Below are 19,919 nucleotides of genomic sequence, written 5' to 3' on the forward strand. Positions count from 1 at the left end.
AAATTATACTTAGCGCTCCACTTGTAATGTATCCCTAAAAGTTTACACTTATTTTGTCAATATTTAAACAGCTAATGGAACTTTAAAAATGCATCTACATGTTATTATCAGACTAATCTTTTCATTGCATCATTCTATCTAGCATTATTTAGGGCTAGGTTACGAGTTGCACACTAACAGTTAAGCACGAGTGAAAAGGGTTTTATCCCGGGTGTTCGCGTGTGCTGCATGTAACGCTCGTATACAAGTGCAATTGGAGTTAACACGCCTTGGGATAGCACGTCCTCTGGTTAATTGTTTTGCAAAATAAAAAAGTTACACAAAACACATAAAAAATACATTACAGAGTACAGTTACAGTATAATAACACTATCTAATAAACATAAGTTAAAAAACATATATATGCGCATTGGAGCCCGATGAAAATATGTAAAAATTATTCATATTTAATAAAGTGTTACAGTGTATATTTACTGTAAATATTTCATATTGCAATGTTCTGCACATAGCATAATATGTTCTAAGTATTTATAAATACATATTCCTATATATATCTGCATATATCTATACCTTTATATAACCATCTATATATATAGGTATAGATATATATTGTACCAAAATACCATAAGATATATGTAGAAATACGTATCTTTGAATAAATAGAACATATTCTGCTCTGTTATGTGAAGAACATTGGAATGTAAAATATTAATATTTTCATGTTGGGTTAGTGCACTTGAGAATATGCGATCGGGTTTGCGCAAGAGTATGGTTTTCCCCCCACTTTTTTGGCTCTGTTGTCTTCTATGGGGGAATGTGTTAACGCAATCTCGATATTTGAAGTTCTTTTTTTGAGTGCATTGGGTTAGCGCACAAGCAAAACTTTTAACTTTTTATACAAGCGCTACACGATGCGTGCAAAAACCTTACTTATAGCAGAGACAGAGCGGGAACGTTAAATACCGCTCCACTTATAATCTGGCCTTTCGTGTTTAATGTCCCTTTAACTATAGGCTCTGGCACAGAGCAACTGCTGTTTATTATATTTGTAACATACAATCAATAACGTCACACTGGCAGCAATATGCCCCAGTAACCATGTACAAAACAATCAGTTTTAGCTACACAATGGACCACTACATTCCTTTAGATCTACCCTCATCTTCCTACACCAAATGATTACAATGAATTGTTATACAAGGAAGCCCCACTGAGTCCGTTTGCAGTCAGCCCATTCATAGGGAAGTTTATATAATAAAAGACAGAGTGGCAAAGAAGCTGATAGGTGGTTATTAGATTCAGATAAACTGTAATCTTAACTCATCTCATGAGCATACTAATTACACAATTACATTACCTACATGCTGCCGAGCGCCTTTGTTTTCTTAACATGTTAGGCAGGGTCTTTTATTAACACCACGAGAAAGGACTTTTTTTCATTAGCTGGTTATGCAGAGCTATAATTATGCTTGAAAAAAATCTTAGAGTTATGAAAGGTTTGCTTCTGGCTTTATTTTGCACTGATTATAATCACTCTTTTTCAGTGCTGAGGCAATACAATTTAAAGTAAGAAATATGTATCTGTCTATTGCTCACAAATCTGCAAGGCTTTTTTCCCCTCCTTTTATCTCAATGATAAAAGATCAAGTGCTTGCTGTCTCCGTCAGGAACCCTAATTTAAAACACAAAACGCACTAACCACAAAGCAATTGTTTTTAGCCTAAAAAGTTTGTTTTTAATCATTTTGTTAACAGCTGTAAATGAATGAAATGGCTAACCATCAAATATTATATGGTAGATTATAAAGCTTGGGTTGTTTTTTAGCCCAAAGGCCAGCAACTATAACACAAATAATAAAAAATAAATAGAGAGACAGACAGACAGAAGGGCAGACAGACAGACGTATAGATAGATAGATATAAATTGATAGATAGATAGATAGATACTGTAGATATAGATAGATAGATAGATAGATGATTGATAGATGGATATATAGATAGACAAACAGACTGATGTTTCATGTTCTAATTTGTTAGAAAATGTAATATTTGCATTCATGACACTAGGTAAGTATGAGGTTGATTCACATCTTTTTATTTTATTTTCCTGACATTGGAAAAACAGGGGGAAACATTAGTTAAGAAAGTGATCTTAATCTTTCAGAGTCAAACCGAGCCAAAATTTATAACTGCCACAATACTCAATCTCCAATTTCCCACGACACCTTAAACTACCGATAATTGATGCAGATCACGGATATCTGAAATGAGTTAATGGTGTTAATGGAGTCCATGTTTGTGTTTTGCAATTAGATGTTGTTTCTAATAAGTGTTAAACAATCTGAATGCCATTTGTATGTGGGCATAATGGATATTCTATTTTCTATGTTACAAGTGGCACACTAGAGTTCAAAGTAAATAGGTATGCTTGTGCACAAACAGTATTTGCGCTCATCAGGTTAGCGCAACTGAAGACCTAGCGTAAAGTGTAAGGGGTAAAAACAAGTGCACCAAAAACAAAATAAAACCTATTTTTTTCTTTCATGATTCAGATAGAGCACTGGTTTTTAAGCCTCCCTAGCAGATCAGTGTTTCGGGATTACTTTGGGTAAGAGCAGGTAAAATAACTATATTTACTTATCAGCAGATTGTGCTCTAGTTCAGATATCATCAGAATCTGACCTTTTAGGGAGGCCTGATGACAGGTTTGAAAACCAGTGAGATAGAGAATACAATTTAAAAATAGTTTCCAATTGACTTCTATGGTCAAATTTGCATGGTTCTCATGTTATTCTTTGTTGAAGAAATATCTAGATAGGTAGTGTGCACACATCTGAAGCACTACATGACAGGAAATAGTGCTACCATCTAGTGCTCTTGCTAATGTAGAACATTGTTGCAAAACTGCTGTCATATAGTGAGGCAGACACGTGCACGCACCTGATCTTAACGGCCTGCTTTTCAACAAAGGATAACAAGAAAACAAAGACAATTTGATAGTAGAAGTAAATTGGAAAGTTGTTCAAAATGGTATGTTCTATCTGAATCATGAAAGAAAACTTTGTGGGGTTTTATTTCCCTTTAAATAAAGTGTTACACTCATATATACTGTTTGTAATTAATAACAAAATCAGAAAAATATTAATACATTTGTTTTAAGGGTGCTCACATCCATATGACAAGTGGTACACTGTTTAACTTACCGCAATTTTGTTTGTGCGAAATCACATTAATTTACGCTCCCCATATTTTCTATGGGCGGCGATAAGCGGTAATATCTACTCATATTACAAGTTGAAAGAAAATGCGATCACTCAAACGCAATCACATTTACCGCTCAAACTTTTTACGCAACCTTAAATGTTTGAGCAGAGGAAACAGTTGCACTTAAAGGGGCACTGAACCCAATTTTTTTCTTTCATGATTCAGATAGAGCATGCAATTTTAAGAAACTTTCTAAATTACTCCTATTATCAATTTTTCTTAATTCTCTTGCTATCTTTATTTGAAAAAGAAGGCATCTAAGCTATTTTTGGTTCAGAATACTGGACAGCAATTGTTCATTGGTGGGTGAATTTATCCACCAATCAGCAAGAACAACCCAGATTGTTCGCTAAAAATGGGCCGGCATCTAAATGTACATTCTTGCTTTTCAAATAAAGATACCAAGAGAATGAAGAAAATTTGATAATAGGAGTAAATTAGAAAGTTGCTTAAAATTGCATGATCTATCTGAATCATGAAAGAAAAAAATTGGGTCCAGTGTCACTTTAAGTGCAACTGTTTCCTCTGCTCAAGGACGCACGCCGTATGTCCTCAAAAAAAGTACAGTTAACGACCGAGGACGTATGGCGTACGTCCTTGGTCTTGGAAAGTGGTGGAAACGATCCTGATTGCTTCCAGACGCTTTCCGGTTATTGCAGTGATGCCTCGATATCGAGGCATCCTGCAATAACGCCCCTTGGCCATCCGATGCAGATAGAGCCACTCTTTATTATTTTTTGTAATGTTAGTTTAATTTTATCTTTAAGTAATGTAATATTAGTTTTTTATGTAATGTAGGGTTGTTGTTTTTTTAAAGTTAAGGTTAGTTTTTTTTTTACTTTTTTAGGTAAGTGATTTTTTTTAGTTTTTAATAGTACATTGGTTGTTTGTTTTTTTTAAGGGTAAGGTTAGTTTGTTCTGGGGTAACCTATGGGGTGTTAGGTTAGGTGGCTTAGATGTTAGTGGGTTACTTTGCAATGGGAATTGTGGCAGTTTAGGTGTTAATAGTGTAGTGGGTTACTTTGCAATGGGGGTTGTGGTGATTTAGGGGTTAATGGTGAAGTGGGGACTTTGCAATGGACTATGCAGTGTTTTAGGGGTTATTAGAATAGGGGGCTTATGGCAATTTGGGTTAATGCTTGAGTATGCGTGTTAGTTTTTTTCCACTTCCTCTTCTTTGAAGTCAATGGGAGACTAAGTTAACATAAATGCGATATTCTAACTTCTGCTCGTTGCGCGCATCGGGTTAGTGTGCAAGCGATAAATATTTACTTTCAACTTATAATATGCACAATACCAGATTTGCGCAAAGAGCAGAAGTAGAGCAAAGTTAGTGTGCGAGCAGGAGGAGGACCACTGCTGGCTTCTATGGAGATATGATTGTCAAATGCAAGTCCTGCTAAACAAACATGTAGTTAAATCCAAATTAGTTCATAAATAGCAGGGGTGGACATTGTAAATAGTTAAACATTCATATAATATATTATTCTGATAACCCAGCAAGTTATAATTTAGGAAGAAGCAGCTTAAACGATTGAAACCATTGAGGAAGGGTTACCGTATACCCCACTCAAGGCTATATTATGAGTGGAGCACAATTAAGCGCTCCCGCTCAATCATAAACTACACTAAACTGAGGTTTTTTGTGCGCGTTGGGATATGCTGGTATTACAAGTTTAAAGTAAAATGTTTGCGTGCGAGCGTATTTCCGACACGAAAAAAAAATTATGCAACCGTAGTTACTTCTCCCATAGACTTCAGTAGAGTGCGAAAAACCCTAAATCCCTTACACATGCGCTTACCCAACCCCGTATTGGAATATGAAATATTAATATTTCATGTCGGGCTTAGCGCTCTTGAATATACGTGGTCGGGTTAGCACGTGAGTATGGGTGTTAAGTTTTTTAAAGACATTAACCTTGTCGTGGTATTTTACATTCCTATGTTTTTCACATAGAAAATAATTAACTTTTTATTTTTAAATATATTATTAATTATATAAATATTTTTAATGCAATTTTTGATTCATAATTTTTAACAGTGTTATTATGATTGTAACTGTACTTTTAAATGTATTTTTGATGTTTTTTGTGCAACTTCTTTGTCTTGCGTAACAGTTAACCAGAGCTCTGAAGTTGTGCTAACCTGACGCTTTAAATTAGATTCGCTCAAGCAAACGCGTTCCCTTTTAACTCATAATACCCGTGCTATTTCCGACATGCACAAAAAAGGCGCAAAATACCGCTTATTGTTCTCTTGGGCAACAGTTAGCATGACACTTGTAATCTAGCCCTCAATGCATACAACTTGTAAAATGCAAAAAAAATTACAAAATTATATATATATATATATATATATATATATATAGAGATACACACACACACAGATGCTTACTGCCTGAAGGCCATAGTCCACAAATAGCATTGTAAATGAGAGGTTAATAGCTTAATGACACAATTGTTTAAGTTAACTCATTGCCTACAAGCTGTTGTAGTGAAACAAGGAGTTGACAGCTTAAAACACAGACAGGTAGAACAAAAACATAGCAGTACACTCATAGCCTACACGCTGTTATAGTGAGGTATGATGTTAATATCCTCCATTTATACATGCAACCATACTACAATAAAGCAGTCTCATTAAAATCACTGCTATAATCCACTGCATAGGTAAAAGTGGTGCCTTATAATATAGCATGCAGGTAAATAAAATGGGTGCACTGGGGCCGGCAACAGCAGGGGGGGGGGGGCATGTCTAACTTGCTGTCGGCCTTAACTCCTTACATTTCATCTATTTTTTCCTCTTTTGTACTGTGTTGCTGACACTGACATCATCTTCCTTTGAACTCCTACAAGTGGATCAGCTACAATACCTGCAAGAAAAGTTTAGGGACTGCAGATATCATGCATCTGGTCTTAGATCTCATTGTTTCATGAAGCTGGTATAAGAGGGGCCTAAAGGGACCTAGAATGTAAGTCTCAATGGGCATAATTGGTTCAGATGGGACAAAAATGATCTGCAAATTTACTTTGGCATAACGGGCATAATAGTGGCTGTATTAACCATGCTTCTGATTCATGGTGTCAGCTGCATATGTTGTTGGCATAATAGTGCCTGACTGACTACAGGGGCCATGCGGCTGATCAGAGTTTCAGTTAAGTATATATCTAAAAGTTAAGCATATATACAAAGTTAAGTTCAGTTAAGTATATATACAAAGTGTTGGTTTTTGTGAGTAAATAAATGTTCTTTATATATGATATTCAAGCCAATTATTTAATTTAAATTAATACTATTACCTACCACTGAGAATTAATAATGGTGGGCTAAAAATAATTTTTGAAGTGTGGCTACATTCATTAGTGAAACTTGGGATAAGCCCTCAAGCATGAAGGGACATTAATGTCCCAGATAGCAAGGATAACTTGCCACAAACTTGTAGCTAACTTTTGCTGTAAGTCTGTACAACTTGCTGCAAATTTTCACTGGCAAGTGTGTTTACTTGCATCATAATTGCAGCAAAAGTTCTAGTTGACACTTTTTCAACTTGCAGCAAGTTTACCTGGCAAGTCTCTAGCAAGAGCATTTCTGGCAAGTCAACTGCAAGAGCTCTGTAAGTTTGTTGCCAATTTTTGGCAAGTCAACTGCAAGAGCTCTGCAAGTCTATTGTCAATTTCTGGCAAGTCAACTGCAAGAGCTCTGCAAGTTTGTTGTCAATTTCTGGCAAGTCAACTGCAAGAGCTCTGCAAGTGTCTAGTCAATTTCTGGCAAGTTAATAGCAAGAGCTCTGCAAGATAATTGCAAATTTCTGACAAGTCAATAGCAAGAGCTCTGCAAGTCTGCTGCAAATTTCTGACAAGTCAACAGCAATAGCCCTTCAAATCTGCAGCAAATTTCTCACAATTTAACAGCAAGAGCCCTTCAAGTCTACTGCAAAAGCTCTGCAAGTCTGTTACAAATCTCTAGCAAGTCAACTGCAAATCTTTAGCATATCTCTGGCACATATATCACAATTAAGAGCAGTGTCTGCCACAAGAGCACTACAAATTTACTATTATTTACGTCAATCATATTTACAAATTAATAGTAAAATGTTTTTTTCCTGCAAAAGTTTATCTATGTAAGTTGTTTGTATGAATTTAATTGATCTTAAAGTTGTATCCATGCATTATCTGAGGTAATATATATTCATATATAAAACTAATATTATGACCGGTAATATATTAAAGGGACACTAAACCCAAATTTTTTCTTTCATGATTCAGACAAAGCATGCACTTTGAAGCAATTTTCTAGCTTACTCCTATTATCATTTTTTTCCGTTTTCTTCCTATTTTTATTCGAAAAAGCAGGAAAGTAAGTTCAAGAGACCATTTTTGGTTCAGCACAAGGGTATCGCTTGCTGATTGGTGGCTAAATGTAGCTACCAATATGTAAGCGCTACCCAGGTGCTAAAACAAAAATGTCCCAGCTCCTAATCTTACATTTATGCTTTTTCAAATAAAGATAGCAAGAGAACGAAGAAAAAATGATAATAGGAGTACATTAGAAAATATCATGCTTTATCTGAATCATAAAAGCAAAACAATGGGTTTAGTATCCCTTTAAGTTGAATACTTGATGTATTCTTATATTAGAGTTATATTATAACACTAATATCATTATCTCAGGTACAGTATGGCCCTTTTTTACAGCACACCCCTTTAAGGCATTCCACTTATCAATCAGTCTTCAGTTCTGCCCATCGTTATTATGTTTCATGTTCTTATCTCCCTTTCAGTCTTTTTTGGCCGTCATTTTAATTGATTATTTTCTTTATGAATATTTGTTTTACAGATATCTCCATATCTGTGCATATATAAAAAATAATTATTGTATATAACTAACGGCAATTGTTACCAGAAGTTAAACTAGGAAAATCATATTTATTTTTTATTGATTTCATACTTTTACTGATTTTAATAAAATTAGCCTTTGCCTGTCTGGTAAATATGATCTGTTAACCTCAATACTGTATGAAGATAAAAATATTCACCAAAAAATCCTTTAGAAATGACTCCATAAAAACAACAGCATTGACTCTTACAAAAGTAATTTAAACTTTTATAAGGCTTCAAATTTTCCAGGTATTAAAACATTTTAAATATGACATTGTAATAAACCAGAGAATAACTTATAGTATAGGCCTAGGGTACAAGTATAATGCAGATGCACAATAATGTTGACAGAACAACAAAAATATAATATGATGTCCATCTGTATCTGTTCTATGATCTTGAATTTGGCACCGGCCTGTAAAAATAAAAACAAATATTACATAAACATGGGCATTCTGTGCTAATTGCTTAGTCTACAGCAGAACTTTAATTTGTAGAACTAAAAAAATAAATCTGACAAAAAAAATAACACGCCTTTATATCAACTTCAAGGTTGTGATGAATACTAAAAAATAATTGTATTTTTAACTTCCATAAATTCTCATGTCAATGCAATTTCCATCTAGATATTAACATATTTGGCCATGTTCCTTCCTAATCAAACAGATCACTACCTGCCAATGGGATGCTTAGAACCTATACTTTAACCCCTTAAAGACTAGCAACGTACCCTGTACATCACTCGTCTTTGAATAGGGAAGTGCTATTAAATGCGCAGTCTCGCCACCAGTGTTGAGGCCACGCTATTTAGGATGACAAGAAGGGAGGGTATAATAGCGCAGTACCGCCACTTGTGGCGGGACACGTGCTATTTAAAAAAATATAACCCTTATGAGCGGCAACATACATGGTACATCTCAGTCGTTAAAGGGTTACTATATTGAGACTTTTTTTCCTTAAGATATTTATATTTTACTTCTCTAGAAATCAATGTGCACTATTTGATACCCTATGTTGTAATTTAAATTTTTGGTTGTGTTCCTAGACTTTTGGAGATAAAAGAGGGAAAGTCACAATGTGCAGTTTATTTCCTTTTCAATTGTGTTTTTTTCCTTTTACAAAATATAAAGTAATATGCTATCTAGATGTGTCATATTCTAAATCTTCATATCCCCACTTCCGTTCCCAAAGGAAAATGATATAGCAGAGTAGCATTTAGTAAGACAGTATTCTATTTACTTCTGTGATACTCCCATGCTGTGTGAGGTGCTTGCTTATTTAAAGGGACATTAAACACTAAGAGCCAAATTACAAGTGAAGTGCTAAATATTGCTTGCATGCAAGCAATATTAGTGCTCCATTGAGTAATACCAGCGCCCACTAATATTAGCTGGTATTACAACTCAAGTGTAAAATTACGCAAGCTCAGAATCTAAGTGCAGCGAAGGGGGTAAGTAGCTCAGCAATGCAGCAAATATATCACCCAACTCCGATCAACTTTACCCCCAAAATACTACCTAGTGCAATTATTTTATTAAAACATAAAAATAATACAATTTGTATTTTTTTTATAAAATACACTACACTGTATTTTGGGGGCATTTGGGGCATATTTATAAAATTGACCAGAGATCTGATCTCTGTTTAATTTTATAAGCGCTAGTTGCTACCACAAGCAAATAGTAGCAATAACCAGACACTTCTAATGGCTGGTTATTTATTGCGTGCCTGCAAAAGGGCAAATTTGCCCACTTGCGGGCGCGCAATAAATTAGCGCTCCACTTGTAATCTAGCCCTAAATAAATGCTAGATAGAATGAAGCATTGAAAGAAAAGGTTAGTCTGTGAATAACATGTAGATGTATTTTTTAAAGTTTTATCTGGTGTTTAAACATTAACAAACTAAGTGTAAAGTTTTAGTGTCTATAAAACAATGGGAGCTGCCATGTTGTAACTTAGGTTACATTATCTGCTGTGGCCAATTAGGGACAGTTATAAATTTGTCACTAGAGTGTGCAGCCAATGGCTGTGTGGAATATAACAGTGTTCTGTACTTCCATTTCTAACAGGAGCTGAAAAGCTCACAACTTCAGAATAGAATTACAGGAAAAGGGGACAAAATAAATAATGAAAGTATATATATATATATATATATATATATATATATATATATACACACACACACACACACAGTTTATCATTTTATATTACCATCTCAAGGTGTTTATTGTCCCTTTAAAAGGACCTTAATAGTAAAAAAAAATGACATCCTTTAATGTAAATTTAAGACTATTGACCCTGCACTACTGTGAGATTAACCCACACAAAGGCTTTAAACACACAATGGAAGTACTGATTGGTACCTGCAGAGCACTGCTGGTCAAGAGCAAAAACTGCCAACTGCTGCTTATCTAATCAGAAATACTAGTTAAATGACTAGCGCTCATGATTGGATCAGCAGCACTTCCACTCAGGATCAGCAGTGCTCTGTGGTTCCAAGCAATACTTCTACTGTGTGTTTAACCCCTTTGTGGGTTAGTGCAGGGTTGATGGTCTTAAAATGAATTAAAACAAATTAGAGCATGCATTTTTTTACTAATATGCTCTTTTAAAGAAATATATATTGTTTTATCTTAAGTTGCATGTTGCTGAAGCACTGAAAATTGTAAAGGGAGTTTCATTTATTGTTCCTGTCACAGGAGCATTCCTTTGTTTGAAGAATGTTTCTTTTTAGACAAGATTTATAATTCATTAACATTTTAATTGATATTAGTTGATAGTGCAATAAAAATCCTGTCACAAAGAAGCACCGCTATCAAAATGGAACATTCCTTTCAAAGGGTCAGCTCAATCCAAGCACAGAGAAAACTCCAACATGGCTGCTCTATTTATGATCATGGGAGGATCAGGGAAGTGAGTAAAACACTCCCCTGCTGTATCACATCCATATAAGCATGTTGTATAAACAGAAACAAACACTCCCCTGCTGTATCACATCCATATAAGCATGTTGTATAAACAGAAACAAACACTCCCCTGCTGTATCACATCCATATAAGCATGTTGTATAAACAAAAAAAACAAAAAAACAATTTAAAAAGAAATGACTCAGTGGGGTGATTTAAACAAGAAAAAACAAAACTGCTTACCTGTGACCACAAACAATTCTTGTGTGGGATTGGCAATCCCCTATGCATCTTCTCATTTCATGGTCAGTAATGTCTTTATAGACCCTTTGACATGTTTCTGTAATAGAAAACATCAAATAAATGAGTATAAAGTTAGATATGCAAAATAATTAGATAAAGTCTGTTCAGCAATAGTCTGTCCCCTGTTACATGGGCATGATATACTTTGTGATTATAACATGAATTATTTAATTATAAATAATAAAACAACTTTGCATTATACTTTCATTATTTTGCCCGCTTTGCCTGTAATATAATGGTCTATGCAAAAGTTTTCCAATGGCCAAATACCACCATTTTCCTTATTTGGAGGAGCTAATCCTGATGTACTTCATGTGACAGTCACTCTAGTCACATCATACTGTCAGTAGGCTTTTCCTCGTTTTATGTATGTTATCACAAAGTCACATCATACTATCAGTATGCCTTTCTTTGTTTTATGTTAGCACAAAGTCCATGCTAAAGCCAATTAGAAAGATATACAGACTATTGTTAATCATTTGAGGTCTGAAGCCTGCATTACCAATTTTCAGCATAGTAAAAACCCATATTATTCAGAGTTAAAGGGACATGAAACCCAATTTTTTTTCTTTTGTTATTTAGAAAGAGCATGTCATTTTAAACCACTTTTGAATTTACTTCTTTTTGCTTCATTTTCTTGATATCACTTGCTGAAAAGCATATCTAGATATGCTCAGTAGCTGCTGATTGGTTGCTGCACATAGAGGCCTTGTGTGATTAGCTCACACATGTGCATTGCTATTTCTTCAACAAAGGATATCTAAAGAATTGAGCAAATTAGATAATAGAAGTAAATTGGAAAGTTGTTTAAAATTGCATGCCCTATCTGAATCATGAAAGTTTAATTTCGAATAGATTGTCCCTTTAAAGGGACATGAAACGCATAATTTTCTTTCATAATTAAAATAGAGCAGGATTCTTCAAACCATGGGTCGGGACCCATTACTGGGTCACAACACCATGTGTACTGGGTCCCGACTTGTGTGTGTGTTGTAGGAGTGTGTGTGGTGTATTGTATGAGATTGTGTGTGTGCTGTGCATGTGTTGTGTATGAGAGTGTGTGTGTGTGTTGTATTAGTGTGTGTGTTATATGAGAGAGTGTGTGGTATGTGTGTTGTATGAGTGTGTGTGTGTGTGGTATGCGTGTGTTATGAAAGTGTGTGTGTATGTGTGTGTTGTAAGAGTGTATGGGGTGAGTGTGTATTATATGAAAGTGTGTGTGTTGTATGATAGTGTATGTGGTATGTGTGTGCTGTATGAGAGTGTGTGTGGTATGTGTGTTACATGAAAATGTGTGTTGTATGAGAGTGTGTGGTGTGTGTGTTGTATGAGAGTGTGTGTGTGGTATGCGTGTGTTATGAAAGTGTGTGTGTATGTGTGTGTTGTAAGAGTGTATGGGGTGAGTGTGTGTTATATGAAAGTGTGTGTGGTATGTGTGTTATATGAAAGTGTGTGTGTTATATGAGAGTGTGTGGTATGTGTGTTACATGAAAATGTGTGTTGCATGTGAGTGTGTGGTGTGTGTGTTGTATGAGAGTGTGTGTCTTATTACGTTTTACAACGCTTTCATATTTGACTATAATCAGGAATAAAGCATGCACATATTTTAGTTTCTTTGCCAAAAATTGCAGCTATCATGTCATTTATTTCTTACAAAATTATTTCAAGACCAAGTATAAAAATTGGGTCCTAAAGGTATGTGGTATCATGGCACTGGGTCTTGGGGGGAAAAGTTTGAAGAACCCTGAAACAGAGCATACAATTTTAAACAACTTTCCACTTTACATCTATTATTTAATTTGCTTAATTCTCTTGATATCCTTTTTTGAAGAAGCAGCAATGCACTACTGGGAGCTATTAAATTCATTGGGTGAGCCAATAACGTGAAGTATACATGTGCAGCCACCAATCAGCAGCTACTGAACATACTTAGGTATCCTTTTCTATAAAGAATACCAAGAGAACAAAACAAATTAGATAATAGAAGTAAATTGGAAAGAAAATGTATGCTTACCTGATAAATGTATTTCTTTTTTGACACAATGAGTCCACGGATCATCTTAATTACTAATGGGATATTCACCTCCTGGTCAGCAGGAGGCGGCAAAGAGCACCACAGCAGAGATGTTAAATAGCTCCTCCCTTCCCTCCCACTCCAGTCATTCGACCGAAGTTAAGGATAGAAAGGAAAAACCAACCATGAGTAGCCCTTGGATTCACACCAATAGAGATATTTACGCCAAATCTTATGGTAAATCTTTCTAGTTACAGGCTTACGAGTCTGAATCATGGTCTCTATGACCGAGTCAGAAAACCCCCGCTTGGATAAAATTTAGCGTTCAATCTCCAAGCAGTCGGCTTCAGAGAAATTAGATTTGGGTGAAGAAAGGGCCCCTGAATTAGAAGGTCCTTCCTCAACAGAAGTCTCCCAGGTGGCAGAGATGCCTACTCCACCAGATCTGCATACCAAATCCTGCGAGGCCAAGCTGGAGCTATGAGGATCACCGATGCCCTCTCCTGTTTGATTAGAGCAATGACCTGAGGAAGAAGAGCAAACGGAGGAAATAGGTATGCTAGACTGAAGGTCCAAGGGACCACCAGAGCATCTATCAGCTCCGCCTGGGGGTCCCTGGACCCCGACCCGTATCTCGGGAGCTTGGCATTTAAGAGCCTTTATTCTATCCTGGATCTCATCCAAAGAAGTTTCTGTCCTGAGAGCCTCAGACAGTGCATCAAACCAATACACCGCCGCACTAGTGACGGTAGCAATACACACAGCTGGTTGTCATTGCAGGCTACAGAGTAAACCCTCTAACATTTTGTCCATAGGATCTTTGAAGGTACAACTATCCTCTATGGGAATAGTAGTTCTCTTAGCTAAGGTAGAAATGGCCCCTTCCACCTTAGGCACTGTTTGCCAAGCCTTGTTGTTAGAGTCGGCTATGGGAAACATCTTCTTAAAAATAGGAGAGGGAGAAAAAGGTATGCCCGGTCTCTCCCATTCCTTAGCAATTATTTCATAAGCTCGGTCAGGGACCGGAAACACGTCTGTCGAGGAAGCAACCTCAAAATATTTGTTCAGCTAACTAGACTTCTTAGGAATAACCACTACCGTGGAGTCACTGTCGTCCAAAGTAACTAAAACCTCCCTAAGTAACAGACGGAGGTGTTCTAGCTTAAACCTAAAAGATACAACCTTAGAATCAGCCAGAGGAATTACATTTTCTGAATCTGAAATTTCTCCTTCAGATGCTACAGCAGAATCCTCCTCTTCGGTATTCTGGGAGGGCACCTCCGAAATTGCAACAATTGCATCAGAAACCTCGCTTACTAAATGTCTGATTTTCCTTTTTACGCTTTCCCTGCAACATTATAAAAGCAGACAACGCATCATGAGAGAAGCTATGTCTTTTAAGGTAACTCCAGCGGGAGCTAGAGCAGGGCAATGCTTGTGAGGGAGGTAAAATTTGGGACGCTTGTGGAGAAAGCTGCGGCATATTTTGAACCTCGTCATAAGACTCTTGGACAGTATTGGATTTAGAAAAATTTTGCTCAGAAAAAAATATTTTCCCTATAATTTAAAGTCCTCTCAATACATGAGGGACAGAAAGGGATAGGTGGTTCCACATTTGCATCAAAACACAAGGAGCAAGTGACACCTTGCAAGTCTCCTTGGTCCATACTGTTCACAATGAGTAAATTAATAAATAAAAAATGAATTAAAATTTTTGTAATGAAAAAATGTTACTGTGTCTTTAAATTTAAACAGGTAACTTTTTTACCCAACTATGTCAATTATGAAAATATCACAATTTGAACACTACAGACACCTTTACACCTCAGTAACCCTGCTGAGGTGCCTACCTGACTGCAAAACAGGAGTCAATGTCCCTTTTCTTGTGGTGCAGGAACGATCCGGACCTCAGCAATAAGAATAGTGCCAACGGATAATGCTAGAAACGCCTGCTTTACTGGAAACCATGCGTTTCTAGTGACACGCTACTGAACTGAAGCCCATCGTGGGCGTTACTATATGCACCTCATCTCCCGATCGGCCTGTTTGCTAAGTAAAGCCGTCGGGAGACACAAACCACCAGAGCAAATGAAAAAGCTTTACTCCCAGCCCCAGTGCCTGCAGATATGGCTGTCTAAAATCCTCTCCAGTCTAGGAGAGTCTGTAGTCCCCAAACATAAAGCGCCCCTTCCTGTATGAGCCTTATATGTTCATTTTTCCAATAAATGTTCACACCTTTATCTCTGAGATGCTTTGTTTCCTTGGCCCCAGAATAAAAAAGCTGCACTTACCTCGTATCTGCCTGAGAGCAAGGCAGCTCACAGGCTTGAGAGGTCCTATCCCTCACATCAACCTGTGGAGAAATAAAAGTCTGAGTAAATTACATGGGAGGCGCAGTGAGAATTATGTCCCACAAGTTCCCATTGCTCTAAAGCCACCACTGCTCTACTGAAGAGACTGATATGGACTACGACTACACTCTAGGACAAAGCAGCACAATCTTGCACTACTTTCAAAATAATAAACTCTTGATTGAAGAATTTTATCTAACAACTCACTTTACCACTTCCTAGCACTAACGTAGGCAAAGAGAATGACCGGAGTGGGAGGGAAGGGAGGAGCTATTTAATAGCTTTGCTGTGGTGCTCTTTGCCGCCTCCTGCTGACCAGGAGGTGAATATCCCATTAGTAATTAAGATGATCCGTGGACTCATCGTGTCATGAAAAAGAGAAATTGTTTAACCCCTTGAGTGCTAACAACGGCTCTGAGCTGTCACAGGGTTTCCCACTCTGGTGCTAACGACGGCTCAGAGCCGTCGCTAGCACTCTCCCACCTTGAGGGAGATCTGGGGGCTCCCACCCGCTCCTACCCCGGCGATTGGGCCTGCATAGTGACAGGCATCACCGGGGCTTCCCGTTATGCACGGTGATGTGACGCGCAATGACTTGATGACGTCACCGCTCAACTTTATTTAACATTAACAATGTTAAATATCGAAGCAGGGGGCATGCTACTTAGAAGCCTGTATCTCAGGCATCTAAGCAGCTACAGACCCCCAAGACCCACTGTTGGAAATGTAATCGTCTAACCTTTCCAACAGTGTAAGTCTTGGGGATCTGAAAAAAAAAGTAAAAAAATAAATATATATTTTAAAAAATATAAAACAAAAAAACAACAACTAAAAAAGCTTAGCACCAAGGTGGGAAAGTGCTTAGCACTCAAAGGGTTAAAATCTCATGCTCTATACTGAATCATGAAAGACAGAAAAACCTTGGGTTTCATGCCCCTTTAAATTACAGTAAATGGTACAAAATAAAAAGTATATTGCAAAGTTGCATAACTATATATGCATTTTATATTGTGATCTCAATGTGTGTTATGCCCCTTTAAAGCATATATGTCTATATGTGTGTACATATATATTAAAGTGATGGTAAATCCTAGCATTTGTGAAACGCTAGGATTTACCATTGGAACAAATAACGTATAAAATACTTCATGCTGAAAGCTCCTTTTTTTGTTTACAGCGTTTGCCGCACTGAGCTGCTAAGGCAACCTACGGCAGAACGGTAGTTGACTGAGGTGACGTTTCCACCTCTTAGCCAATAGCCTTGCAGGAAATTCGAGGCCTGTCACTTTAATGTTTTTATATGTGTATATATGACTGTAAATATATATATACACATATAAATACAATAATATATATGTATACATATATACATACATACAAAAACATCTTTAGCAATGTATGTGTCTCAATGTCAAAGCCATTTGCCTGCCTTTTTTTTCTAGCACCCTTAAAAGGTTTTTTGTGCAATATTTTTTTAAAATAATTTTTTATTAGACTTTCGGCTAGATTACGAGTTTTGCGTTATGAGTATAATGCTGCTTTTACGAGTCTTGTAAGTACAGCTGTACCGCACACTTTTTTGGCCGTCACACAACGTAACTACAACACCTTTCAAAAAGTCATTTTTCAATGGGACTTCCATAGAAGTTGTTTGTATTTATTTTTTTATTACAGGCCAAAGAGCTGATTTATTTGGGGCAATGTCCCGCAAAAGGCCCTTTTAAGGGCTATTGGCAGTTTAGTTTAGGCTAGGGGTTTTTTATTTGGGAGGTGGGCTTTTTTATTTTGATAGGGCTATTAGATTAGGTGTAATTAGTTTAAATATTAGATCATTTATTTTTTTATTTTGTGTAATTTAGTGTTTATTTTTTTGTAATTTAGTTAATTGTATTTAATTAATGTAATTTATTTAATTTTAGTGTAATGTTAGGTGTTAGTGTGAGGCAGGTTAAGTTTTATTTTACAGGTAAATTAATGTTTTATTTATTTTAACTAGATAGTTAGTAAATAGTTAATAACTATTTACTAACTAGTCTACCTAGTTAAAATAAATACAAACTTAGCTGTTAAATAAAAATAAAACCTAAGCTAGCTACAATGTAACTATTAGTTATATTGTAGCAAGCTTAGGGTTTATTTTATAGGTAAGTATTTAGTTTTAAATAGGTATTATTTAGTTAATGATAGTAATTTGTATTTAGATTTATTTTAATTATATTAAAGTTAGGGGTGTTAGGGTTAGACTTAGGTTTAGGGGTTAATATATTTATTTAGTATTCGTGATGTGGGAGGCCAGAGGTTTAGGGGTTAATAACTTTAGTATAGTGGCGGTGACGTTGGGGGTGGCAGATTAGGGGTTAATACATTTATGTAGGTGGCGGCGACGTTGGGGGCAACAGATTAGGGGTTATTAAATTTATGTAGGTGGCGGTGACATTGGGGGCAGCAGATTAGGGGTTAATAAGTGTAGGTAGGTTGCAGCAACATTGGGGGCGGCAGATTAGGGGTTAAAAATTGTAATGTAGGTGTCGGCGATGTTGGGGGCAAAAGATTAGGGGTGTTTAGACTCGGGGTTTATGTTAGGGTGTTAGGTGTAAACATAAGTTTTCTTTCCCCATAGGAATCAATGGGGCTACGTTACGGAGCTTTACGCTCCTTTATTGCAGGTGTTAGGCTTTTTTTAAGACGGCTCTCCCCATTGATGTCTCTGGGGAAATAATGCACGAGCACGTAAAACTAGCTCAAAGCATCGCTTGTATTTGTGTGCGGTATGGAGCTCAATGCTGCCATATTGCCTGCTAACCGCGGGGTTTTTGCAAACCTGTAATAGCAGCGCTATTAAAGGTGAGCGGTGGAAATAACTTGCAAGTTAGTAGCGAGACGCTCATAACGCAAAACTCGTAATCTGGCTGATGGTTATTTACCTGCTCTCATCCAAGGTAATCCAGAAAATCTGGCCTGTTGGGGAGGCCTGGGGACAGGTTTGAAAACCACTGCCCTAGATCAAAATAATTGGCAACTGATATTAAAGGGACTGTTAAGAAGGATTATTTTTTAGGGAATAGGGATTTAATCTCAGTTTCTTGCTGCAAGTCTTTTAATTTACATTATAGATTTTGATCACAGTAGAATCATTTCAAAAAGTAAATTAAAACATTTGCAGCAAGAAAATTAGATTAAAATCACTAATTACCTTAAAATATTTACTGTATTTTTGAATGCATGTTAAATAAAACACCCTAACAGCTCACTTGCATATGAATAATACTTTTGCAATTTAGGGCCAAATTAAACAAGCAAGGGTTACATTATTAACCCTTCAGCATCTACATAGCAGGACATAGTTATTTTAAACTGCACAAATACTGTAACCCACACCAAAAACAACACAAAATATTAACCCCTGCCAGGCTTCTGAACAGCATCAAAGCAATTAAAATACAGCTCCCACCCTTCTAGTACTGCTGCACCATTATATGAGAAAGTCACAAGCAGATGCAGTTTGTTTGCTAATGTCTGTATATTTCATACACTTACAGTAACATCTCTCATATAAAACAGTGATAGATTTTACTAAAAAAGTTTTCTAATTACAGAAATGCTCGTTTTCAAACAGAAAAATAAAGATGCACATTTCAATTGTATTTGGATTATCCCTTTAACATTTAAATCTAGTTGTGTTTGTATGTTTTGTGTAATGCAGTATAGCTGGTGACTTACTAATGCTGCTAAGCAAATCATTAGTGTATAATTATATGTTACACATGTGTGCAGAGCTAGTGAGATAGTTGTGTTTGTAAGTATGTTCTGTGTAATGCAGTAGCAGGTGGCTTACTAATGCTGCTAAACAAATCATACACAACATGTGTGTGTGCAGCTAGTGATATACTTTTCTTTTTATATATTTAATCTAATGGTTGATCTCACCTGAGTGCACATGGCTTCACTTGTCTGCAGCACAGAGCACACAGAAAGTTCATGGTAGTGAGACAGTGAGTGCACTCAAATGCCGCAGTGCCCTCTGTGGTGGTAAGACCACACTGCACACAATATTATATTCTAAACACAGTCTAATGTAAACTGTAGCTAAAAGCTAGTAGTATGGGTAACACATGAACTTTAACTTATTCCAGAACACAACAAATATACAATGCCTCGCTATAAAACTATGTATTATTTAGCTTTAGAGTCAGAATTTAAAATACA

General features: G+C 36.4%; 1 long non-coding RNA gene across 1 annotated transcript; it reads right to left on the bottom strand.

Moving 5' to 3' along the window:
• Positions 1-8,343: 8,343 nt before the first annotated feature.
• LOC128642378 (uncharacterized) lies at positions 8,344-19,677 on the bottom strand. The gene is made up of 3 exons (XR_008399649.1): positions 19,641-19,677; positions 11,289-11,385; positions 8,344-8,555 (listed from the first exon to the last, which is right to left on the bottom strand). It is a non-coding gene; the product is annotated as an uncharacterized LOC128642378 (long non-coding RNA).
• Between the last annotated feature and the right edge of the window lie 242 nt (positions 19,678-19,919).

The sequence above is a fragment of the Bombina bombina genome, chromosome 1 (assembly GCF_027579735.1).
Source record: "Bombina bombina isolate aBomBom1 chromosome 1, aBomBom1.pri, whole genome shotgun sequence".
Lineage (NCBI taxonomy): Eukaryota > Metazoa > Chordata > Amphibia > Anura > Bombinatoridae > Bombina > Bombina bombina.